Source organism: Bos indicus, chromosome 10, assembly GCF_029378745.1.
Source record: "Bos indicus isolate NIAB-ARS_2022 breed Sahiwal x Tharparkar chromosome 10, NIAB-ARS_B.indTharparkar_mat_pri_1.0, whole genome shotgun sequence".
In the NCBI taxonomy this organism is placed as follows: domain Eukaryota; kingdom Metazoa; phylum Chordata; class Mammalia; order Artiodactyla; family Bovidae; genus Bos; species Bos indicus.
In genome coordinates, this window is record NC_091769.1 from 9,657,797 (window position 1) to 9,685,072 (window position 27,276).

Sequence of the window (27,276 nt, forward strand, 5' to 3'; positions counted from 1 at the left end):
CCCAGGTGTCTGACATGGAGGATGAAGCGCGGTCTTTGTACCCGAAGAGAGAAGCCAGGGCCAGGGCCAGGCAGGGAAAGGGAACAGGTCCACCTGGGGGCACACTGCACTAGAAGTGCCAGTGAAGCAGCAGGTTCCTAAAATGGTCCTGATGCAGGAAAGGAATACAGATGCAGACGCAGAGAGTGAACTTGCGGACGCGGTGGGGGAAGGAGAGGGCGGGATGAATTGACAGTAGCACGGACATATACAGCAGCTTCTTCCCTGATGGCTCAGCGGCTAAAGAATCCGCCTGCAATGCAGGAGACCCTGGTTTGATTCCTGGGTTGGGAAGATCCGCTGGAGAAAGGATAGGCTACCCACTCCAGTATTGTTGGGCTTCCCTTGTGACTCAGCTGGTAAAGAATCTGCCTGCAATGTGGGAGACCTGGATTCGACCCCTGGGTTGGGAAGATCCCCTGGAGAAGAGAAAGGCCACCCACTCCAGCATTCTGGCCTAGAGAATTCCATGGGGGTGCAAAGAGTCAGACACGACTGAGCGACTTTGAATGGACATATACAGACTATCATGTATAAAATAGACAGCTAATGGGAACCTGCTGTCTAACACAAGGAGCTCAGCCTGGTGCTCTGTGATGACCTAGAGGGGAGGATAGGAGAGGGTGGGAGGGAGGCTCAAAGCAGGGGGGGATATATGCATACTTTTAGCTGATTCATACTGTTGTACAACAGAAACTAACACAATATTGTAAAGCAATTATCCTTCAATTTACAAAGGAAACACACACCACGGGGAGACCCCCCCACAGGCAGGAGGCTACACAGGTCTGCATTCTGGAAGAGGGGTTTGGACCGGGGAGGTTTGGCCTGTGGACTGTGGCTAAAGGCACGGAGCAGGCTAGAGAATTTGGAGACTGCAGGAAGATGCAGGAGAGAAAGGGGTCAAAGACTGCCTGCGAACAATAATAAGGGGCAAGCAAGAAAAGTCAGTCAAACAGCCTGAGAAGAAGCATGAGCAGAAACGGAGGAGGTAAGCATCACTTCCAGGAGTCAACGCACACTTCATCGTGAGCCAACATATTGTGTATTTATTATTCCTCTGTCAACAGATATTATGCCATGCCTGCCTGGACAGGGTGCAGGGTGGCAGCCACAGGTCTGGGGGCTGGGGCAGACAAGGGCTCACCAGGTAGAGCTGGCTTTCCAGATGCTGACCATCACAACTGACAAGCCACATCGTGACCCCGAGCGTACTCTCTTTGACACTCCCACACTTGATTTCCCCTCAAATATGGCCAGCTTCCCTGGTGTCTCAGAGGGTAAAGAGTCTGCCTGCAATGTAAGAGATTAGGGTTTGATCACTGGCTTGGGAAGATCCTCTGAAGAAGGGAATGGCTACTCATTCCAGTATTCTTGCCTGGGAAATCCCATGGGCAGAGGAACCTGGCAGGCTATAGTCCACAGGATTTCAAAGAGTCGGACATGACTTAAACAGCTAACACTATTAGTGAGAAGACACTAGGCTCAAAGTTACACATTCCAATATATCCTTCTAGGAAAATGGAAAAAAATTACAGACGTCCCAACTGTCATAAATGACAATTTGACCTGAAAAGGACCATAAACGAACAATCACAAAAGAGGAAAAAAAAAAATGACTCTTCTACTTACGAAAAACAATCAATTTTATTGGTAGTAAAAACAGTAAAATGTGAAATGACATACCATTCTCACTTACCAAAGCGGCAAGATTTAAAGATCTGATCACCTCTAGGGTGTGCCAAGGCAATTACTCTCTTATAATGCCAATGAGAGCCCAACTTTCCTGGATAGATTTTAAAAACTGAACTTATATCTCTAAAAGGATAATCAAAGTTTATATTTAACACCTTTAAAAAACAGAAAACGTCCTGATTGTCAAAAACAAAAGATTAAAATGATTTAAATATATACCCTAAGACAGAATATTCAACCATTGAAATTGTAGACAAACTTTTTATGATATGGGGAAATGCTCATAATATTAAACAAAAAAGGAACTGAATATAAAGTTGTATGCAGAGCAAGTGCTCAGTTATGTGAAGAAAAGAATGCACAAAAAGAAAACTTGGCCTTTACACTGGCAGTGGTGACACCCAAGGGAACTGGGGTTTTTTCCCTTCTTGCTTATACTTTTCTGTATGAACGTGGATTATTCTGATAATCAGGAGAAAAACACATATAAACATTCTCTGGCAATTCTAGTCCAGCCACAAGTACATAAGATGGCTGAGTACCTTGGCTGTCCTCCTGAAACTATTAATATCACAATACTGTTAACTGGCTATACTCCAATATAAAATACAAAGTTTTCCTTAAAAAAAAAAAAAAAAAAGAGTTATGTATATTAAGGCTATTGCTTGGCTTCAAGAGTACACCAGTGTTCAAAAGCACAAGAAAGACTGAGGTGTGACCTTTAAGCAGATAAAAAATCATCTTTGCTTTCAGATGTACCTATGATATAAACATATTAGTACAAGCATAACACACAGACTATCAGAGCAGCTAGGTAAGAACATAACTCTTGGTGTTTTGCCCAAGTGACTTTCTCTGTACCAAGTATCAAGTATTAGTCGCTCATGTCCGACTCTGTGCGAACCCACGGACTATACAGTCCATGGAATTCTCCAGGCCACAATACTGGAGTGGGTAGCCGTTCCATTCACCAGGGGACCTTCCCAACCCAGGGATCGAACCCAGGTCTCCCGCTTTGCGGGCGGATTCTTTGCCAGCTGAGCTACCAGGGAAGCCCTGTTATTTGCTCAGCTGTGCTCAACTCTTTGCAACCCATGGACTATATAGCCTGCCAGGCTCCTCTGTCCAGGAGATTTCCCAGGCAAGAATACTGGAGTGGGTTTCCTTCTCTAGAGGATTGAACCTGAATCTCTTGTATCTCCTGCACTGGCAGACAGACTCTTTACCACTGAGCCACTGGGGAAGTCCGATATGGGGTATAAGTGGTCACTAAATGGGCTACGCTGACCTTGAACAGTGACGAGGAATCCGTGACCGCAGTCGATCACCACACCAGTGGCCTGCGTCTTTCCAACTCACAGTCACTCCATGAATAGTAGGAGAAAAACGGACTGAACGTCAACTGAATAAGAAATGTAGCTCGAGAAAGAAGCAAGGAGAGAGAAATGAGGCACTGCACCAACGAGAGAGAAGCCAGCTCTTTCAGATTAGCCACACTAGATTTCCAGAGTGGATTTGCAGTCATATTTGCCTTCATGGCCTGTGAGTGAATGACAGGAAGTGTCCATTTCCTAACACAACTTCCTGTGCATATAGTATAATTCGGACCCAAATCAGGTACGTTTCCAAGTCCACCTGAGGTTGCCAACTGAGACTTTTCCACAGGCTGCCCTGGGCTGGTAACACGAGATACAGAGACTGGGGCCAGTCCCACCTTTCCAGGCTGCCTGGTCCCCCGGCCCTATGCCACCTGGTGAGATGCTGCCCGTGGCTCAGGAGATGCTGGTGTCTGTAAGGACAGGTCCATTGGATGACTAGCGATCCCCCATAGCATGCGAGCCCAAGAGAGAAAAAAGAGCACAAACATTTGGCTTTGGTTACTGAATCAACCCCAGATGAAATGTAGATTAAATCAATATTTAATTCAGAAGTCAGCTTCTGTGAGAAAATCATGACAAAATTTCAGAGAGTGGAGAGGGTGTTTATGGGAGCAGTACCTTGGAACTTCAAAGCTGTTTTACTGCCTTCTTCAGTGGGAAGAATGGATTGCTGTGGCTTAACATGGGAAATGATAAAAAATAAATAAATAAAATGCATGTGGCTACTATTTACCTGTATTAACAAGCTGTATATAAAAGCACAAATACATTTTATGGTGACAATGAGGAAGACACTTCTGCACTGTCCCAGTGTATGTTCATTCACCTGAGGTCAGTTCATCTCCTTCCTCTCAAGGAACAATTTAAAGAATGGATCATTAAAGTAGAAAAGCTTTCTGCATAAGGATGGGATATTTCTTCTTGGATATAGAACAGACAAGAGAGGTACCGGTTTGAACCAAAACAACTTACTAGAGGACTTGCAAATAGCCTTTTTCACAGACTTAGACACTTGATCACAACAAAACTATACGTTTATATTGTATGGCTGAGTCTCTCTGCTGTCTGCCTGAAACTATCACATTATTAACCAACTATACTCCAATATAAAATAAAAAGGTAAAAAAAGACTCTATGTCTACTAACGTGAGACCCCGATTGTCCTTGTGGACCAGTTCCATCAGGTGGAGAACCAGAATTCCCTCTAGAATAATCCTTCAGACAAAGAACCAGAATTCACAGGAAGACAGCCACATCAGCACGGAGAAGAGTTCCTTTCCATGTGGGGAAGCGTGGATTCTTCCTTTTAACCCCCGGCTTCACCTCCTCTCCCCAGTGCAGATGAACTTCCTACTTCTCAAAAGAACTGAAGCCACCCTGTGAGAATTCTCTTAACATCTATTCCGTGTAAATACTTCATTCTTAGCAATGGCAGCCCCACCCTCTCTGCGCCAGAGAGCTGCCCAGTCTCTGCCCAGAGCTAATCCCATTCCCCTTCCCTTCACCCCCGCAACCCTCCAGACTGTGCTTCGTCACTTAGCTACAGCTGGCTTAGTTGCTCCTCAGCATGTGAGATCCTAGTTCCCCCATCAGGGATCCCCTGCATTGCAAGGGGGATTCTTAGCCAGTGGACCAGGAAGGAAGTCCCTCATGGTGCCTTCTCAATGTTCAACCTCACCTCTCTGCTTAAAAGAACCTTCCTGGCTCCCCAAATCATAAATGGGTTATATTCAGGTGGCCACTAAACTTATGGTGATCATTTCATAATGTATTTAAAACACGGCCCACCGTGTTATTTACATGAAACTAACAAGATACTGCACATGAACTTTTTTTTCAGTTAAAAAAAAAAAAAAAGGAACAGTAAAAGTCAAACAACAAAGTGGGTGAATATAATTTGATTCTCACCACTGGTATCTGAGAGTTCATGGTGTTCCACACTCTTGTCAGGACTTGCCATTATCAGACTTAAAATTTTTTGCTCATCAGGTAGAAGTGAGTTTGTATCTCATGGCGGGGTTTGTATTTGCGTTACTCACAAGGTTGAGCAAATTTTCATTTTACTGGTTCCTTGTGGTTCCTCTTCATGAAGCGCTTGTTCAAGTATTTCACCACTCTTCTCTACTCCTGGATTTTTGTTTCATTTGTCAGCCTATCCTCCTTATTAATACACAGGCATTCCTTACATATTCTCCTTTGTAAATTTATGAGTGTTTTACATATTTTATCTTTTTACACTCTATATAGCCTTAAATAAAGTTCATAATTTTTAATGTAGTCAAAGTTATTGTTTCCTATGTGATTTATGCTCTTTGTTTCTAGAGTAAGGAGTATTCCCTACTTTGTATAGAAAGTGAAGTCACTCAGTCGTGCCCGACTCTTTGCAACCCCATGGACAGTAGCCTGCAACAAGCTCCTCCGTCCATGGGATTTTCAAGGCAAGAGTACTGGAGTGGGTTGCCATTTCCTTCTCCAGGGAATCTTCCCAACCCAGGAATCGAACCCAGGTCTCTTGCATTGTAGACAGACGCTTTACCGTCTGAGCCACCAGGGATAACTGAACCTACTTTGTGTAATGAGGATATTATTAAACAAACATATTTAAAAACACAGGCCATATTCCCAAAAGTCCTTTATAAACTAGAAGCTATACTTAAGCCCACAATTATGCCTCGATTTCACCAACATTTACTGTGTCCATAACATGTGTCAGGCACTGTACTGGGCCATCTATAATGTACTGAAGTAGAGTTCTCTTCAGAGAATGTCACAGAACCAGTGCCACAGTCTAACCATCATTTATCCTCCACCCATCCAACAGATGCTCACTCAGCATCAGGCATTGTACCGGGCACAGAGAGTGCAATAAAAGACTCAGACTAGCCCTCAGGAGGTTCATAGTCTTCCTAGGGAGCCGCTTTTCATAGAAAGGGAAGAATTCTTTCCTGCTGGGAAGAGTGCTCAGGACTCTCCTTCATACACACATGCTGTCTACAGCCAGACTTCTTACCAGAAAAAAAGGCAATTTGTCAACATGTGAGTAACAGAAATAGAGAAAGAACTGCACTCAGTTTAAGTCTGCAATGCATTTAATTACTTTGATTTGCTTTTCTTAAATCTTGCAAACCAGTGTCTATTTACACTTTATCACTTTCTATTCAGAAAGCATGTATTTTGTCCAATCTACACTCAGTAAAAAGAGAAGGCTTATTATAACCTCTCTCACTAAGTCTTCTCCTTGCCTATTAACTGCTTGCGAGCTGCTGGCAGAAATGAATTCTCTTAATATATTCTAATATTGGAATTTAAAAACCTCAATGTCATAACAGTTAACCTCTGCAAGGAAAAGCTACCTCTCTTTAGCTGAAGATTCTTCATGAAATTTGATAATGGTTTCTATCTAATATATAAATATCAACCCTGCTTAGTTCTTGGAGAGAGTTTACAGTTCTGGACAGTAAACTCTCCTTCACTTCTTCAGTCTGGCAAAGTATGAGGACAGCAAGGTACTCGCCATGTGTATCAACCAAACGGGTGCAGGTGTGACAGATCAAGTAAATACAATGGAAAGATTCTACAAGGAAAGTGGCTGCTGTCGTTGGCACTGACTACACAGGGACACGATCAGAGAAGTTTGGAAACCCCAGTACTGTCCCACTGTGACACAGCCGGGATAAACTGGACCAGTATGATGATGAATCTAACACCCTCCTCCCCCACCTCTTAGAATACACTTCAGTGTCACCAAGGGCATAAATGTGAGACAGAATATTGATAACTTTAATTGTACTATCTTCTCATGTTTCATGCAAAACTAGTACAACTAAACTTCAAGCCAGCACTTACTCCCTTTCTATTTCTGGTACTACAGGACCAGTACGGTTAAGTTTCTGAATAGTTCCTGGCTAAATATTTGTTGAAACTATCTAACGTTTGTGTTAGAATGCTTTTATTCATTTCTTTCAAATTCCTATTTATGTCTATTACTTTATTGAATAAGTGAGAAAAATGCCTTTTAGCAACGTCTTAAACTAGTACAGAAACAGAATTAAACATTCAGGTTTAGATATGTCCAGTAAGTTAGGCAATCACTTTATCTGCTTGTTCAGAATGTTTCAGGGCTTCCCAGGGGGCTCAGTGGTAAAGAATCTGCCTGCCAAGCAGGAGACTCAGGTTTGATCCATGGACTGGGAAGACCTCCTGGAGAAGGAAATAGCTACCCGCTCCAGTTGCACTCATCTCACATGCTAGTAAAGTAATGCTCAAAATTCTCCAAGCCAGGCTTCAGCAATATGTGAACCGTGAACTTCCTGATGTTCAAGCTGGTTTTAGAAAAGGCAGAGGAACCAGAGACCAAATTGCTAACATCCGCTGGATCATCAAAAAAGCAAGAGAGTTCCAGGAAAACATCTATTTCTGCTTTATTGACTATGCCAAAGCCTTTGACTGTGTGGATCACAATAAAATGTGGAAAATTCTGAAAGAGATGGGAATACCAGACCACCTGACCTGCCTCTTGAGAAATCTGTATGCAGGTCAAGAAGCAACAGTTAGAACTGGACATGGAACAACAGATTGGTTCCAAATAGAAAAAGGAGTATGCCAAAGCTGTATATTATCACCCTGCTTATTTAACTTATATGCAGAGTACGTCATGAGAAATGCTGGGCTGGATGAAGCACAAGCTGGAATCAAGATTGCCAAGAGAAATATCAATAACCTCAGATATGCAGATGACACTACCCTTATGGCAGAAAGTGAAGAAGAACTAAAGACCCTCTTGATGAAAGTGAAAGAGGAGAGTGAAAATGTCAGCTTAAAGCTCAACATTCAGAAAACTAAGATCATGGCATCTGGTCCCATCACTTCATGGCAAACAGACAGGGAAACAGTGGAAACAGTGACAGACTATTTTTTTGGGCTCCAAAATCGCTGCAGATGGTGATTGCAGCCATGAAATTAAAAGATGCTTACTCCTTGGAAGGAAAGCTATGACCAACCTAGACAGCATATTAAAAAGCAGAGTCATGACTTTGTCAACAAAGGTCCGTCTAGTCAAGGCTATGGTTTTTCCAGTGGTCATGTATGGATGTGAGAGTTGGACTATAAGGAGAGCTGAGCACCGAAGAATTGATGCTTTTGAGCTGTGGTGTTGGAGAAGACTCTTGAGAGTCCCTTGGACTGCAAGGAGATCCAACCAGTCCATTCTAAAGGAGATCAGTCCTGGGTGTTCATTGGAAGGACTGATGCTGAAGCTGAAACTCCAATACTTTGGCCACCTGATGTGAAGAGCTGACTCATTTGAAAAGACCCTGATGCTGGGAAAGATTGAGGGCAGGAGAAGAAGGAGATGACAGAGGATGAGATGGTTGGATGGCATCACCAACTCAATGGACATGAGTTTGGGTGGACTCCGGGAGTTGGTGACAGACAGGGAAGCCTGGCGTGCTGCAGTCCACAGTCCATGGGGTTGCAAAGAGTCGGACACGACTGAGGGACTGAACTGAATTGAACCCACTCCAGTATTCTTGCCTAGAGAATCCCACGGACAGAGGAGCCTGGTGGGCTATAGTCCATGGGGTCACAAAGAGCTGGACACGACCGAGCAACTAAACAACGACAGTAAGAGGAGCGTGCTATTCACTACAGGTAACTAAAAGCCACGGATTTCTCCCGATGCCAGTTCCTAAACTGACCTCCTGGGGCGCGACAAAATGTGACCCAGGGGACAAGCCATTAGCATCATATGTAGAGCCAACAGTCATCGAAGAAGGAGAATATTTAGCTGAAAAACAGTGTTTGGGTTCATATTCTAGCGGGTGGCTGTAAGTGTCTCCCTACCTCATTTCATAAGAGCGCGGAGGGGAAAGACTACAGCCAAGACATCTAAACAGAGCCTCAGCCTGAATCACATACGGTACAGATAACACATCTGCTAGGTGCCATTTTTCTCTTTCCAATTTTAAGTATTTTAAAAAATTCCTCTAAGCTTGTTTCTTGGTAGACTATAAACAATACCTTAGAATAATAAGAAAAAAAAAGCCACTTTCATAATCTGCAGTCTATTGGAAAACCTTGTACTTCACTTAATAAATGAGAAATTATCCAATTCTTTCAAGGATCATCTAGATGCAGCATCATCCAATGGAATTATATGAGCACGTAGTACATTATTTTGAAATTTTAGGTACAACATTAAAAAAAAAGGAATTAATTGCAATAATATTAACTCAAACAAAATATTATCAATTTCATATCTAATCAATATAAAAAGTATTAAAATGCTGACTTTTTTTTTTCTAATACTTCAAAATATATATTTTGCATTTACAGCACATCTCAACTCAGGCGCTAAATTTTCCTTACAAGCACTTAATCTAGATTTATAAAATTCACAGTTGAAAAGCAGACACCCAGTTGTTCCCACAAGTACATAAAAGCTTACCAATAACTGAATATCAGTTCTAAATTGTAAAAGAACTGAAATGAAATAAAATGAAAAATTCAGTGTGGCAGTCACACTAGCCGTATTTCAAATTGCTTAAAAGCCAGATGCAGCCACCACATTGGACAATACAGATCTAGAGCTTTCACTTTGCTTGTCTGGTCAATTCTAGTAAGAGTTCCCCTGGACGAGGAAAGATCTGTTTACTTGTGAAGAAAATCCAGGAAGAACAAATCCCAACGCTCCCCCCTTCTAAATGAGCGAGTATCACATGGCAGGATATAGTCACTCTCAGTCTACTCATGATAAAGATGATCCTCCCTGGTCTAGACAAACATAACACGATAGAAAAGGTAGTTCAAGAAGTTGAGGTTCAAACTGGAGACGTTTTAAAACCATGGATATTCTTTTGAGTCGGCCTCTCTGCCTCCTTTCTAAAAGGATCCCGGCAAAGTTACTGGCATATTTCTTGAGATTCACTAGGTACTCATTCCGTACACCCTGCTCTACACATAATCATTTAATCTCACAGCAGTCCTATGAGATGGGGTGAGAGCCAGAGAGGGTGTTAATAATTTATTCAAGGTCATATACTTAATGATAAAGTGCAGATCTAGGATTCAAGCTCAGAAATTCTGACTAGATTGAGAAAAAAAAATGCCTGCCATTAGAAACCCCCTCATTCCAACCATATACCCTAAGTTCCTACTTTTCAAAGGCTCTGAATAATTGTCCTGGAGTAGGCAGGGCAGAACAGAGTGGGGATCCGCTTTCACTTTAGCAGTGAGGCACAGGAGCTGTCTGGCAGAGCTGACCTCCTCACCCGACATCTAAGACATCTGGTATCAGGAGCCAGGCCCAGGGTGCTTGCCATCTACTGTGTACCCACACACATTGCCACCTTTGCTGCGTTCAGTCTTCCCAACCAGTTTGGAAGGAAGTCATATCCATACATGAAGAGATGAGAGTTCCATCAGGTTAAGAAGCCTGTCTTCGGTCACATGGCCAGCTCGCACCACAGCTGGAATTCTAAGCCAGATCTGTGTCCAGCCAAGGTACAGTCTCAGCCTAGGGCCTCCTGATATCAAGGCTCTCCCCAAACCACAAAGACTCTCTGCTTCAGAGAAACCTTCCACCAAGCTGATACAACATGAGTGATTACAGGTAACAGAAGGCAGGATCAGATTTCTTTGTAATTCAGATGCTGTTAATCAGAGTGGTTGTTCTTATGTCCCTGATTTGGTAATGTTTTATATATTTATACAGGATGAATCCACAATTCAAAAAAGAAAAAGAGAGATACACAGCAGGTTGGTTTTATCTGGTTAAATCTTCAGAGACAGGGATTTCAAGGGCATACACAACTTAGCTGTTGAAGGCACTGGCAGAATGGAATTGGCTTTTCCCTGGAGCTGGACTGAACAGGCCAGCCTGGCACTGATCCAGAGTGACAACTCACAGAGGGGTATTAAATCATCATTGAATACCTCGGAAACATGGAGCCACTTAAGTTGGGGGTACACTCGACTCCTTACATAACGGGCAAAATGGCAACCAGACCTGTTTTCACTCAAGGAGACAGTGCCTCTGAATGGAAATAAACACTCCTCAGCAGCACAGGCCTGTCTCTGTTGAGAATATTCCCCTCGTAGAGCCATATGAGGAAAAGCAGGCCCCACACCCACCAACCCCATGTCGCCTGGCTGGCAGGCCTCTGCAAACCTGGATTTGAGCAGTGCATGGCAGACTGTTATTATCACCCAGCTTTTAAACAGGTTTTTGAACACCTGGTTCAGAACAGCACAGGTAATAAATCCCTTATTTTCAACATTCAGGAAGAGGTATGTATTTTTCATTAGTAGTCTTTGTTAATAGTTTCTCCCACCCCCACTAAATAAATACAGAGCAGGTATTTAAAGATTATCAGTTTGATAAAATGCCAACAGGACATCCACCTGTCTTGGGTCAGCCCTGGCTTTCCCACGAGCAGGAACTTTTCTCAAATACTTCCATAACTCATCAGAGCTTACAGTTTCCATTAAAGAAACAAAGAACCAGAAAAACAAGCCAAGCTTCCCCAGCTAACCTAACCAGCAGTCCTTAGGACAGTTTTAAGAACATTTGAGAAATCAGTACTTCAATTCATGATATTAACAGCAATTTTTCCTTCTCCAGAATTGAGAAAACTAAAAAGATAACCTTTCCACAAATGAGATGATATCTGTGAAAATACTCCGCAAATCCCCTACACACAGCAGACCCTCCTGGGCAGGGTGTCAGTCAGCCCCAAATACATACCAAGCACTGGCTCCTCGGCCTGAGTTCTACCTGGAAGTTCATAACAAGAGCAAGGACCCTTGAGCAGCAGTCTCCAACCTTTCTGGCACCAGGGACCAGTTTCACGAAAGACAATTTTTCCACAGACCGGGGTGGGGGTGGGAATAGTTTCAGGATGATTTAAATGCATTACATTTATTGTGCATTTTATTTCTATTATTAGGACATCAGCTCTACCTCAGATCATCAGGCATTAGATCCTAGAGGTCGGGGACCTGCCCTGTAGGCTGCCCTCTGAGAACCAGGCTAGAGAAAGTCTTTGAGGATGATTATTATTCCACTGCCTTGATTTCATTGAATGCATATTGTAGGAGGTTACTCAGCTTCAGTATTGTTACTAATATTCTCTCAAAGTGATGTTTATAAGTTAAAATCTATAGAGTTAATCATAAATCATTTATTGTTAGTCAACTGTTTTCAACTTCTATTTAAGCAGATTCTCTACCCAAGCTGTCTTCAAGTGATACAATTGGGTAATTTGAATTAGCCATCTCTTCTTCCCCTTTCAGAGAGAAATGATAACAAAGGGTGAATGGTCCACAGAGAAGCTCAAAAAGAAAGACAACTTAAAGCCAGCTTTTCCCATTATAAAGAGCCCTGAAACTTGTTTATAAATGGTGACAGAACAAACCATGTCAGATTGAAGTAAGGAATTTACAACATTAAACTTAATAGCATTTATGAACCTTTACAGAGTCCTTTACAACATTCGTGTATGTCCATCAAAGTGGTGTATCTAGCAAAAAACAAAAATAAAAAAAACTAGGGCCCAAAAGTTTGAAACACTGTACCTCTTTCAAGAAGTAAGTTGCTACCCACCTGGAAAGGGCATCTGATTTCATTGACTCACCTATTATATCTGTAGGAATGCTGAGAAGTCTCAATGAGCAACTTCAGAAAACTGCCACCTGGAGAAACAAATTGAACAAAGAATTACTTTTTATTTTAAACACACAAGGAAGACTTACCCTGCAATTTTATATCTCATTAAAATATGTGATGTTTCAAATATAGGTGTCCGGGATGCATATAAAGTTTTGCTTGTATTACAAAGGAGCCACCCCTTCCTAAAAACACTGATGCATTGACACAAGATCCAAGCCACTGGAGAACTAGAAAAGCTAAGAGGACAGTGAGGAAGGTCCCTGAACACGCACTTTACGGAGTCCTTCACAGCCTGCGGAGGGCACTTTACAAACACACACAAGAGGCCCAGATAATCCAGAAATGAATTACAGGATGACACAGAAAAAGCATACATGAGGACTCTATCCTGGCAGCACTTTATATCCTTTTCACTTACTCTGCTGACTTCTTTTAAAGCTAAATTCACTAGCATGTCAATGACTGGAGAAATGGAAAAATGGTCATTAAAAGTCTAATAAAGTAAATAGAAGAAGGATTTTTAATTAGTTTATCTCAAAATCAAGTATTCCTTTTGATGTTCTCAAAGTCTTTAGGTAAACTTAGAAAATTATAAGCCCATTAAAACGATCATAAAACAGACCAAAATGTCTTTCAGCATTGCTTTGAAATATTAAACATAAATGGAACAAATTTCTAATATAAAATGTCACAGTTGCCATTTGTTGGGAATTTATTGTACACCCAGGACTGTGTAGCACCAGATTATAACCTTTCCAGACACAGAGCGTGGCCATTAACATATGATGAAAGAAGCAGAGAAATTTCCCAGTATCATTGAAAAGCAGGGTTTCCAAATCATGCCCTTTTCACTCTGCCATGTGGTCCCTTGAAAGCACCTCTTTCTCTCTATGTAGTCTACTCATCACCTCCCCAGATAGAAATCTGACATACCTTTATGTAAAAGTCTGGAAAAGAAATTGACTATCAGATAAAATTAACCTGTGCTTTATGTATGTTTAAAAATGTTTACCCTAATCATGCCCTGTAGGACTATAACATAATACAGTATATGAGTAAAAGCTTATATCCAGATAACCAGGTTAATATATGCAGCATCAACACTAACCCAGACTGGACCTGAGGTTGAAAAGCCAGCATGGGACTCAAAGCCTCCTCAGTCTAAAGAAACCATTTTAGTTCAGTTATAAACTTGAAGATACTTAATAATACTCCTTGGGTTTCAGTTAAGACAAATACACGCATAAAAGAATTCTGAACTCATAAGGTCTTTTGTTATATAATAGCTTAGGGGAGTTATGATTTCTTTAAAAGGTTCTTTATAAGTTAGTTACTAGTTAAATTCCAAGCATTTCCCACAGTTTAATTTTACCCCTTCAGGGAACATCATGGGAAGTCATGATCAGTATTTTTACCTGGAAATAGCTTCTGTGAAATAAGCCACTAGGCTTATTATGAATGGGTCTATTAGAAATGAAGTTCTTGATCAATGTTTCATTACCTCTAAAAGCGAAATAGGCTACAAAAATACTTGAATTAGGACACTTTCAAATCAAAGTTAACATTTAAAAATCTCTTTTGTTACTATAACACAAGCAAAGCTCTGGCCAGTTAAGACAGAGCTCTGGAGGCCCTGACAGCAGAAAAGGCAGAGTTGGATCTTGTGCGTGCGTGCTCAGTCACGTCTGACTCTTTGTGATACCCTGGAAAGTAGCCCACCAGGCTCCTCTGTCCAAGGGGATTCTCCAGGCAAGAACACTAGACTGGGCTGCCAGGCCCTCCTTGAAGCAATCTTCCCCACCCAGAGGTCGAACCTGAGTCTCTCAAGTCTCCTGCATTGGTAGGAGGGTTCTTTACTACTAGCGCCCTGGGAAAACCATCCCAATCCCCACTTACAGTTTTCCAAACTCACACCACAAAGAAAAAAACACCTCCGGTAATACATCAGTTCAGTCCAGTCCCTGAGTTGTGTCAGACTCCTTGCAACCCCATGGACTGCAGCACGCCAGGCCTCCCCATCCATCACCAACTCCCGGAGAGCACTCAGACTCATGTGCGTCGAGTCGGTGATGCCATCCAACCATCTCATCCTCTGTCATCCCCTTCTCCTCCCGCCTTCAATCATTGCCAGCATCAGGGCTTTTTCAGTAATACATAAATTTGGCCTAAGGTCCAGAGAAGTAAGGTATTTGGGAGTAAGCTTTCAGTATCATGATAAAGCTTTTCTGACAACCAAGTCACATCTTGTGAAATTACCAAAGTGATGAGAAAGATAAACGATGCCAATTCTGTTACTACATTTGCTTGGTAAACAAGATGTTACAGTCTATTTTTATTTTTGATGCTATTTTAAAAAAGTACAGTAGACTAAAAAATGTTATATCAGAGCCCTCAAAAGTTCATAAAAAATATTTAATGTGTTACACATTAGCTGTCAAGCACAGCTCTATTGTACTTCATGGAAATTAACTCATTTATTTCTCACAAAAACTCTAAAGTAGGTTCTAACCAATGCTCTTTTAAAAGATGAAGCAGACAAAGAGAAGTTTAAAGAATTTTCCAAGAGTTACATGGCGTATAGAAGTGAGTATTTGAATTCATATACATTATCATATCTAACAGCTATATAATATAGGCAGGGCAGAAAATTTTAGTCCCATTTTAAACCTGAGGGAAACTAATTCTGAAGAGTAATGACTGACTTCCTCAAAGTCACACTGCTCATCAGGAAGTCCACTTGTAGATTAATAGTCCTCTGAGCTATTTCAATTATTCCTAGCCCAATAAATGCAGGTATTATTTCTTCTAGCAATAATTCTTTAAAAAAAAAGAAAAAATTAAACCACTATATTTTTGCTCATGAAGGAGTTAAAAGTTCTTCCTTCCCATTCATCCCCATTTGGTCCCCTGCCCTTTGGTTCCACTTCCGGAGATCAGGAGTAGAAACAATAGCCGCCTTCAGAGCTGGAGCCAGCACCCACGTGACAGGCCCCAGCTCTTATTTATTGAATTGAATTGCCAAAAACAGGAAGCTGAGTTTAAGACCCCTTCTCAGTTATAAATTTCTACAACTTAACATATGCACTGATTTGAATTGTTTCGTGTTACTCTGTAAAACTAGAACCAAGAAGTGTAAATTATCTTGGAAGTTAGGAGGCTGGGTTTCAGCTTAACTGAAGAAAGAATGTCATCAGAAACAGCTGTCCCAGCGAGGTCCAGGCTGCCTCTGGGTGGGTGAAAAGGCAGCTGCTTGTGAGCACAGATACCCGTAGAAGGGAAAGCCTCAGTAACTGTCCTTGGCAGAAAGAGGCATTTCAGGGGCCCTGTGCGAGTTCACAAAACCCATCCTTGGTGAGAAGGGGGCTCCCACAGCAGAGTACTGCGTAAGTTACAGGACACTCTGCAATTCATTTGCTCACTTGATCCACAGTAGGAGTAGAGGTCGCTGGAGTTGGGGTGGGAGCAGACCTTATTTATCATCCCCACTTTACAGAGTAGGAATCTGAACAACTTAAGTTGAATCACACAGTAAATGCTAGAATCTGGGCTCCAACCTCGGACCTGTGACTCCCAAGTCCAGGGTCTTTCCAACCAAGAAACATTGCAACAACCAAGGCCTGATGCTTTTAAACCATCATACTTAATTTATCAAGGACAGGGGCGACGACGGCCCCCAAAGATGTGAAGCATGGAGGTGAACACCAAAGGAGATTAGCCAAAGCAAAATATGCTCAGACCCCTACCATTTCACAGAGCATCCCTCTTAGCTCACTAAAGAAGTTCTCTGCATTTTTGGTAGACACACTTCTCTAAGGCTCTGCTTCCATGTGTCAGCTAAAGGAATTGTCCAAATCCTACTTTAGTGTGCTATGTTGATATAATATATGCTTGGGGAATTCGGTTCACATTTTAAAGGAAGTTGCTGGCAGCATAGTAAACAAAAAGAGCAGTGTCCAGTTTCTGCATCAAAGTATAAACTGTCACTCAAAGACTAGGCTGACAGTTTTTTTTAAAAAGTCAATGAAATGCACAGACTACTCTGACAACAGGTCTGAGATAACCTCACACTTGGGTCTGACAACAGGAATTTAACAGAAATGGGTCAACCGTTGAAGGACTGCTGAACTTACAAGGTTTTCCAAGAAAGATGTAAGAGTGTCAAATTTCATAACCTGTCTACCAAGTAGAGAGGGTGGCAGATTGCCAAAGGCTGGACTGTGTTAAATCGTGTGAAATGCTGGGAACCTGAACCTCTCCAATGCCTGCCCCATCACTCAGCCACACAGGGAATGACTGAAGTTCAAGTTTTCAAAGACCTCACAGACTATAAGCCAAATGTTCATCACAGAAGCTTCCTTTCACTCTTAAGGAAGGAGAAATGACTCAATTCAAAAGTCCTGACATCAACATGAAGCTCTTAAAGGGTGAGGTTTAAAATATCTGGGCACCACAGAATAGCCTATCAAGGAGCCAGCAACCAGTGAGACTCAATTAGACTGCCTCTGAACACGACAGGTTTGCCCGCCAAGCCTGCTATTGCTACGCATGCAGAGCCAGGCTATGTCCATTCACGTAACTGTCGGTCATTCCCCAACATTCAGTTATAAATCCACCAGACCGGGAGCTCCTTGTGAAGAAAATTAACTCTAGCTTACTGGGATTTTATCTCCTACACTGAGCACAAGGCAGGGGGCACATTTCAGGAATGTTTACTGTGTAAACCAATGGATGATTCCATTAGGAAAATGTCCCACAGGTCATCAGAAAAAGCAGGATAGGGGGAAGACGGAACACTGGGTTTATAGCATGGAGAAGATGATCAGGCAGAAGTGTCAGCAGGATTCCAGAAGGAGGAGAAAGCCCCAGGGGCACCAGACGACATAGAGGGCATGGGAGGAACAGGGGGCAATGCCACACTGGCCTCGCAGGGTGGTCCTCAAGTGGGCACATTTTCAACACACTAGTTGTCTGTATCACAGCACTGTTTACAGCAGCTAGGACACAGAAGCAACCTAGAGGGCCATCGACAGATGAATGGATAAAGAAGTTGTGGTACATGTACACAATGGGGTATTACTCAGCCATTAAAAGGAATGCATTTGACTCAGTTCTAACGAGGTGGATGAACCTAGAGCCTGTTATACAGAGTGAAGTAAGAAAGACAAATATCATATATTAATGCATTTATATGGAGAGAGATATATATATATTCCAGGACTGATACATATACACACACACACACACACACATATATATATCTTTGCAGGGCAGCAATGGAGACGCAGATATAGAGTACAGACTTGTGGACACAGGAAGGAAGGAGAGGGTGGGATGAACTGAGAGTGTAGCACAGAAACATATACATTACCATATGTAAAATTAGACAGCCGGTGGAAATTTGCTGTGTAGCGCAGGGAGCTCAATCTGGTGCTCTGTGAAAACCCAGAGGGGGTGGGATGGGGTGGGAGATGGGAGGGAGCTTCAAGAGGGAGGGGTCAGACATATGCCGACAGCTGATCTGTGTTGATGTATGGTAGAAACCAACACAATATTCTAAAGCAATTATCCTCCAATCAAAAACAGAAAAAATCAATGTCTGGACCAACCTCCATGAATGTCTTCTGTCCTGGAATAGCCTTAGAATACAGGTGGTGGAGGAGAGTGTGTGCATAATTAAAGAGCTCTTTAATTCTGAAAAACTTTCCTCTGAGTGACAACTACCCTTAATATTCTTGTTTATTTTTTAAACTTGAATATAGGCATATGATCATTTTGCAAAAGAGAAGCAGTTGTGAATATAGTCAGGCACTGGCAATGAGCAAACCTCATCAAATAACCCAACATCACTTGTTCAAGAACAGATCATTTCAGACCGACAGATCCAGTCATCACAGGTGGGCAGGTGAGCACAGCACGCCCAGGGCACACGCCAGGCCAAAAGGCAGCCCACGACGAACTTGGACTCTAAGTGCTACAAGCCCTTTCTGTTTGACATTTCTTAGCAGCCTGCATTCCAAATCTGGGCATAAGCCTTAAGTAATAACAGACTAGTGTTCTGAAAAACAGACGCCAAGATTTAAACTCAAAATAAAGTCTACTCATTCAAAAGCTTTCCAAAGAGGGTAATATGGACTCACACAGGCCAAGGCATATGTACAGCAGGTAAAGACACTGCTCCAAGGCTGGCCATCAATGATAAACCCTGTGAAGTCCAGGAATGAGCCTGTTTGACCTGAGGAATGCTTCTCAAAGATCCTCACAGGGCATTGCCATCACAGAAGTGAAGCTCATTGAGGCACAGGGCTGTTACACCATCAGAACAGGCCAGCTCACCATTCTGGAAATGCCTTTCCTTTAAAGGATTTGCGATTACCCAAAAACACAGGAAAGAAATCAGAGAAAAGGAGACTGTCTCTAAGCAAGACAGCTCTACTGATAGGATAGTTTGCTTTTGAAAACCCAGCTTAAATACTTACCCTTTTCATTATCTTACATGTGCATGGAAGCATTTACCTGTCCTTTATTTTATCCACTCTCCACCCAGAAATTACTGGGCACCTGGGGAAGCATCTGCCAGGCACTGAGGGGACCAGAACGAGGCTGTATTTGCTACTTTCCAGGAAAGGACTTCCTCTCATGTGCTGCTGGCAACCGTCTGCCTAGATGCCCTGGAACCGCGCCCCCAAGACCCTGCAGGAAGGGCTGGGAACTGTGGCTTACACCACAACGTACGTGGGTCACTACTGGCATTAGAACCTGACGCTTCCGTCTTCAGAATCAAAGGCTTTGAGCTTTGCTAAACCTTGGACCTTGGTGAGCGGGTAACGGGATTTTGGTGGTGCAGAGACAATGAAAAGTATCTTCATTTATACCACAGACAAGGTCACCAGGGCACAAGTGAGGACACCCTCTGAATGAAGGCTGGAGAACAAAGTCACTTCAAACATTAACTGCATGAAAACCGTACGACACAGCTTTCATCACTTTCAGGGACAAACATTTCGAGAAATTTGTAAAAATCCATATCACAACAAAGCAAAGGGGACATGAACCTTTGATAAAATATTCTTAGGAAGCTTATGATGGCACTAAATCTCACACAGTAACATACAGTATAACATCAATAAAAGTCAATCCCAACACTCCTTGGCAGAGGAGCCGTGTAACAGGGCCTGCTTACGACAACCACCAGCCCACAAGGAAGAAGGAAGCCCAGCAGCTGCGCTCCAGGGAGGGAGGGAAGGAGGCATGCTGAGGATCTGAGCTCGTCAACCAGCTCTGCTTATCTGAGCAGGGGAACCTGAGCGCACAGAGAAATGCAAAGATTTGGTATTAAAGAACAAAAACGATTATTACACCAGAATTCTTGTCATGGAATCTCTGTATAAAGCCTTCTAAACAAAACTTCAAGTGGGAGGTGGCGGAAACCTGCCCTGACAAATTAGAGAAGAGGAAGGCAAACACAGTAAAACCAAAATAAAGCCAAAGCTGCATATGGAAGATGCCAGATCGTTCCAGCAGGGTCCCCACTGCACATTCGTCCCATTCCCAGTGAGTGACCCCAGAGCCCATGTCCCTTCACTTAAGAGAGCCAACCTGTCCTTCCTCCCAGACAGCTTCACCCTGGGTCAGAAGCAAAGGTCAGCCCCGCCCCTCCTCCCTCAGCTTCCGGGGTCACCAGGTCCCTTCCTGGGGGCACAACACAGCAGAGTTTATTCTCAAAACACATAATGACTGATCTTCCAGTGAAGCTGTCAGAGGCTTCTGCAATAGCCTCAGATAAGGAATCCTTGCTGAAGCTGTCTTTAAAAGTCAGAAAAGGACACAGGATAAGGGGGATGTAGGGAAGGAACATTGTTGGTGTGGGGTTACCTGGGAAAGGGATAAAAGGGAAAACCTAAGATTCTTTCTCCCTTTTGTTCTTTCCCAAGGACAGCATTCAAGGTCAGACTAACGAATTTATCCTCTTAGAACACACACCTATTTCCAGGTCACCTAAATTTGCTGACCACTCCCTATCACAAGTCACAGTGCTGTGCTCCCCTTCTTGGTGGGCTGGTTTAACCCCAAAGCTGATGTCATGTCTTCCAAATCAGTCTCTGTTTACCTCTATATGCTCCTACCCGCCAACTCCACACGTGGAACTCTGCTTAAGACCGACCTCAAGTGTAATCTGTGAGACCAACTCTAAACCTACTCTTGCCTTTGCCTTCTTCCCATCTGCTTCTTCTCAGAGCCCATGCAGACTTCTAGGCATGACTGTGCCACACCCAGCACACTGGGTAGTAATTATTTCCTTATCTGGTTCCCAGGTCCAAGTACATCCATCTGCTGGCTAAGTACATCCAGTTACAAGCTATGGCTCGGGCAACATTAAAAAAAATGGTCATGACTCAGTCCTTGAGTAGCAAGGATTAACAGGCCTGCCTCCAGATCACAGATATGCATATGGCTTATCCCCACTTCATTCAAGTCTCTGTGCAAATACCACCTTCTTCCCTGACCGTGCTCGCTGAAGAGTGCAACACACATCCTCGTGGTCTCCAGAACCCTCACCCTGCTGTATTTTTCTCCAGGTGTCTCACCACTGTCTGACAGCCATCCACACAAAAGGATGAATGGGTAGATACAGACATGTCTAGATATACAGGTATTGTTGTTCAGTCGCCCGGTCATGTCTGACCCCTTGCGACCCCATGGACTGCAGCATGCCAGGCCTCTCTGTCCATCACCATCTTCTGAAGTTTGCCCATGTTCATGTCCACTATTGGTGATGCCATCCAGCCATCTCATCCTTTGATTGCCCTCTTCTTCTGCCCACAATCTTTGCCAGCATCAGGGACTTTTCCAATGAGTCATCTGTTCACATCAGATGACCAAAATACTGGATTCTGAGCTTCAGTATCAGTCCTTCCAATGAGTAGTCAGGGTTGATTTCCCTTAAGATTGACTAGTTTGATCTCCTTGCTGTCCAAGGGACTTTCAGGAGTCTTCTCCAGCACCACAGTTCAAAGGCATCAATTCTTTGGTGCTCTGCCTTCTTTATGGCCCAACTCTCACAACTGTACGTGACCACTGGGAAGCCCACTGCCTTGACTATATGGACCTTTGTCGGCAGACAAATGTCTCTGCTTTTTAAAACACTGTCTAGGTTTGTCATAGATTTCCTTCCAAGAAGCAATTGTCTTCTGATTTCATGGCTGCAATCACCATCTGCAGTGATTTTAGAGCCCAAGAAGAGGAAATCTGTCACTACTTCCACATTTCCCCCCTCTATTTGCCATCAAGTAATGGGGCTAGATGCCATGATCTTAGTTTTTCTAAAATTTAGTTTTAAGCTGGCTCTTTCATTTCCTCACTCTCAGTAAGAAACTCTTTAGTTCCTCTTTGCTTTCTGCTATTAGAGTGGTATCAGCCACATATCTGAGGTTCTTGACGTTTCTCCCAATAGATAGGTATAGATATAGTTTTTTATTATTTTGTTTAAGTTAGTTGTTTGTCCACTAAAGTGCAAGCTCCATTAAAGCACAGCCTTGAATATGCTTGAGTCTGTGCTATATGGACACCTAATATCTGGACTAGCACCTGAGACAGATTGAGTTCTCAGCGTCAGTTGATGAATACATGTAGAGGAAGATGGTAATGTCTGGATCAAGATAAGAAACTCAGGGGGAAAAAGGAGATCACGTGAGGGTAGCCTCTATCTGCTCATTGAGGCTTTTCAAGTTTGAAGTATAGCTGTCCCTCTGTATTGGCAGGTTTTAACCCAAGGCTGGTTGAATCTGTGGGTGCAAAACACAGGGATATGGAGGGCCAACCATAACTGGTTAGGTGGCCAAGTAGGGGGGATGCCAGTAGGCAAAGTGCAGGAACTGAAGAGTTTAGAGCAGTCCACAGAATTTGGGAAATTATCAGGAGGTGACTGAAGTCATAGTTAAGGGTGAGATCATCCCAGAGTAAGGGAAGAGCTGACTATCGTATAGTTAAAAAAAATAAAATTAATAGCATCTACCTTACAGGGATGCATACTAACGGAGTGAGTACAAGTGAAATAGCTGGTCTGTCTCCTCCAGGCTTAGCCAAATTACTCTAGACAGAAGGTGCTCAAAAATGCTTTGCAATATACGAACAACTCGTCAGACTAAGACCGACGATCCTTAGTGCCACTCTACTCTCAAAGCATTGATTCAAGAATCGTATACTTACAGGAGGCTCTTTTCCTTGTGTAGCATTCTGAGTTACTCCAGGCTAATCAGTCTGGTTAAGAGATACTCCAGCGTTACCCACCGTGTGAACTAATGCTGTATTATTATGTGTTGTTCCAACAGTGGAAAGCAGGCAGTCAGGAACACAATTATTCAGAAGGAGGCATAAAAGGAAAAGTTCATTCCTACCAGGTTGGTGAACACGAGCATCTAACGTACCACAAGCACTGTTATTGCAGATTTGAACGTAAATTCCCTGGGAGAAAAACCTCCTGGCACAGACTAAAAAGTAGTGACAAATACGGCATTTGAGCCAAACTCAGAAGATGAGTCAAGTGGAAAGGTCCAATTTCAGGACAGGAAAAAAAAAAATCACTGGTTGGTTTAGGTGGTTTGCTTTTAAGTTTGTGACTAACTGTCGCTTAACTAAAAATAACCACCCAGAGTCGGTGCTGGGGCAACGGACGTCACCAGGAGCGCGCCATTCAGAAGAGTTAGTCAAGGAGCCGAAGGAAGGCCCGACGCCGCCACACACACCCGCTGAAGCAACTGGGTGGAGCGCCCGCCCCAAGCGCGGCTGCAGAGGGGCCCTGGGGTGTCGCTGGCGGGGCGGAGGAGCAAGCGTGCGTCCCCGGCCAGGACTTCACTGTCTCTGCGGTTATCTTTTTTTAAAATGTTAAAATTCCACTGAAAATTTTGTTTGTTGAAAGCACTCGCTATGAAAACAAACACTTTGGAAGCCACTGGAGTGAAGCAAATTAATTCTGGGGATAAAACCCAACAGATGTCTTAAAACTCTAACTTTTATACCCATTTTCACCACTGGCTCTAGAGCAGGACCATTTACTGTGAGGATTGGTTGGTGCAGAGATTAAGAGGTACGTAAGGTTTATACTTCTGTAATGTTTACAAAAATGAACATGTCTCTTCTCAAAAAAGTGTTGGAGATATTTTAGCTCAGATGACTTGTTTTTTCTATCTTTCATAGAAAAGAAATGACAGTTAAAGCTAACTGCTTTCCTGGGCAAAGATGAAATCCCACGTAGGCTTCATACATGACTGTATTTATGCTAAGAAACAAGAGAAACTGTTCCGTGTTTAATTAGTAGTAAGATCTATTCATACAGAACCATTCTCTGGGGGAACTGTGAGCACTGGAATCATATTTTTAAAAACAACTTTCATAAGATTCCTGTACGCTATTCTTTTACAGATGAAAACCAAGTGTTTTCAATTTTAATTACAAAGTGGTGTTTCAATGAAGAAATGAGAACAGCTACAGAGAACAATGGGTTTCAAGGGGTTAAAATACAAACAGATCTATTTTCTAACACCAGCCCTTCTCCCAATTCCCAAAAGAGTAGGAGGCCGGCAGTCACAAGAACTATAGAGCATTATTTCAGTAATCTCTACTGTAACTTAGCCTTGAAAGTTCTGTCTTCAAATTGGAAAGACCCACAGTCAGAATTCACTGAGACCCTGGCTTACAAAGAGTATTTTAGATTTTCCTCAAGGCTGTTCAAGATGGAGACTGTGTGCTCCCCCAACCCCCATCCCCTACCCACAAGATAAGATGCCAAGCCCTCCCTGACCAGGACCTGCCTGCAAGGTCCTGGGAGGAAAAGCTGAGTTCAGATATCCTTCCAGGCTCTCTGACCCTCCCTGTGACCCCTGGCACACATGTGAGGAGCAGCTGGTCAGGGTTAAAAGTACAGTCTGGCTCCAGAGCCCTGCCCAGTTAACTGGCCCACTGAGCGAATGACTGAACCCTGACCTTGGCCGCACCATCCCCATTCTCTTAACCAAACGTGTTAACTGGCTGCAGATTTTTAAACTAGGCCTCAGTGCATTTTCTCTCTCTCACACACACACACACACACACACACACAGGACAGAACTTTCTCTAGCGAGGGAACATCATTTTATTTGTTAACAGCCCAGTGTGGGCATGTGTGCTTAGTCACTCAGTTGTGTCTGGCTCTTTGCAACCCCATGGACTGTAGCCCGCAAGGCTGCTCTGCCCATGGGATTTCCCAGGCAAGAATACTGGAGTGGGTCACCTTTTCCCCTTCTAGGGGATCTTCCAGATGCAGGAATCGAACCTGCATCTCCTGCATTTGCAGGTGGATTCTTAACCACTGAGCCACCTGGGAAGCTCTAATAGCCAAGGACTTAGCAGCATATTCGACTGCAGTCAATGGTTAAACAGCAACCCCCAACTGGCTCAAACCCCACCCTCTGCTCCCACTCCCGTGTGTTAAAGGATGCCTCACTGAAATCTCCAGAAAACACTCTCTTCAGAGACATTTCTTCTGCTGCATGACTTCTGGTTCCTGTGCTCTCATTTACATGAACCCTTCACGCTGGCAGGGGACAATCCTTCCTTGAGCCAGATCTCCTGTTCCCCGTGTCTGCATTCCTCAGTCACTGAACTTTTCACTGCCTCAGAGCTCTGTGTACACTTCAGAACTGCTGACTATTCAGATCAGATCAGATCAGTCGCTCAGTCGTGTCCGACTCTTTGCGACCCCATGAATCACAACACATCAGGCCTCCCTGTCCATCACCAACTCCTGGAGTTCACTCAGACTCACGTCCATCAAGTCAGTGATGCCATCCAGCCATCGCATCCTCTGTCGTCCCCTTCTCTTCCTGCCCCCAGTCCCTCCCAGCATCAGAGTCTTTTCCAATGAGTCAACTCTTCGCATGAGGTGGCCAAAGTACTGGAGTTTCAGCTTTAGCATCATTCCTTCCAAAGAAATCCCAGGGCTGATCTCCTTCAGAAAGAGGGCAGAAAGAACCTCGGGGATGCTCTGATACAAAGCCATTGTTTTTTCGAACAGGGAACTTAAGTCCAGAGAAGTGAAGTGAGGAAAAAAATGTCTGGGTGGCAAAGCTGGGGGACAGCAAACTGCATACTCTCTCCTAATCCTGTGCTCATGCCAGGGGATTAAACACCAGGTTCCTCGGGCCCTGGGGTGCCCACCTGTGCCTCAGGCACCAGGAGACGGGAGGAGGCTGAGGGGAGACCCCAAGAACAGCTGTATTTTCTCTGTTTCATATATTAAAGTTAAACACAAGATTTCATTTGAAAGAAAGGGTTTCACTGTAAATAAACAAACATCTGGAAAACCACCACATGGCAGAGCCAACTTCAAATGAATGGAAAGTTAAAAGAGAGAAACAACTGAAAACACAGGGTCTTACTTTAATGGATGTGTCCTTTTTCAAATGGAACAAGGAAAGAAAACAGCACTAAAACCAAATGTTATAACTTAGCGTTCTCTCCTTTATTTTTGCCTATGCAAGAAAACAAGACAAACAAAAGAGACAAAGAGAAGAAAGACAAAGGGAAGGTAGTGTATTTTCATTTCTAGGTCCCTAGGAATGTATTAAATCCATGCTACACTGACTGGACAATTCCAAGAAACAGAGTCACACAGGACATCAGCCTTCCTAAAATTGTTACGATAAATCTTCACTAAAAAGAATGAAATGTTTTCACAAGTTACTGGTACATACACACACACACACACACACACACACACACACACAAAACCCTTCCAATTTTACCTTTGTTTTTCTGTCTGCTCAGCACCTTTAATGGCTTGTAACTTCTTCCATTTTTAAAGAAACTAATTCTTTTTTTTACAGATGCTCACAAGCCAATGAACAGTGTCGCTTTAAGGTGAGCAGGCGGGAGGGAGGCTCGCTCATCACCACGTGGTAGGCTAGGCTGGATACAGTCTGCAGAAAGCAGAGGGCCCCAGGGACATTGGGAATTCATCAAGTCATCCAGAACTATGCTCACTGTGGTTTGGCATGCCACAAAACAACTTTCTGACTTTTTCATTTTCGTCATTATGGACTGACAGTGGAGCTAGATGATTTAAAAATCTTGTTTCAGACTATCTTCTTAACTTTGTAAAGTTAACAGCTTCCAATGACAATGAACCAACCAACCTCTTCTCATTTAATAGACTGTTTAAAGCCAGCAAGCTTGATCATTTAGTAAAGCAACAGTTCCTTACAGGAAGTGCCCTCAAGCTAAACGCCGCTCTTTGGGGAGTTTGTTAATATGCTCAGGCAAGCCAGCTCTGTCAAAGCCAAGTGACCTCCCAGTGCCATCCTCTGAAAAGATCGAATGTCATCTTCTAAAAGGACTTCCTTCTTCCTCCCTCCTACTCACTCCCAAATTTCCACAAGCAACATTAGCATTACAACACAAATGGGAGACTCATTTCAGGGCATGGAAAAGTCAACACATTTTTAAGAAGCCAAAAGATAATGG

At 43.1% G+C, this 27,276-nt stretch overlaps 1 protein-coding gene across 4 annotated transcripts in view; it reads right to left on the reverse strand.

The window, feature by feature from the left end:
- LHFPL2 (LHFPL tetraspan subfamily member 2) overlaps positions 1 to 27,276 on the reverse strand; it is a 174,349-nt gene that overhangs the window by 79,023 nt on the left and 68,050 nt on the right. For all 4 annotated transcript variants that reach the window (XM_070796868.1, XM_070796870.1, XM_070796869.1 and 1 more), the window contains exon 3: positions 12,746 to 12,803. The gene's annotated coding sequence lies outside the window, so the exon portion shown is untranslated. The remainder of the gene's footprint in view (positions 1 to 12,745; positions 12,804 to 27,276) is intronic.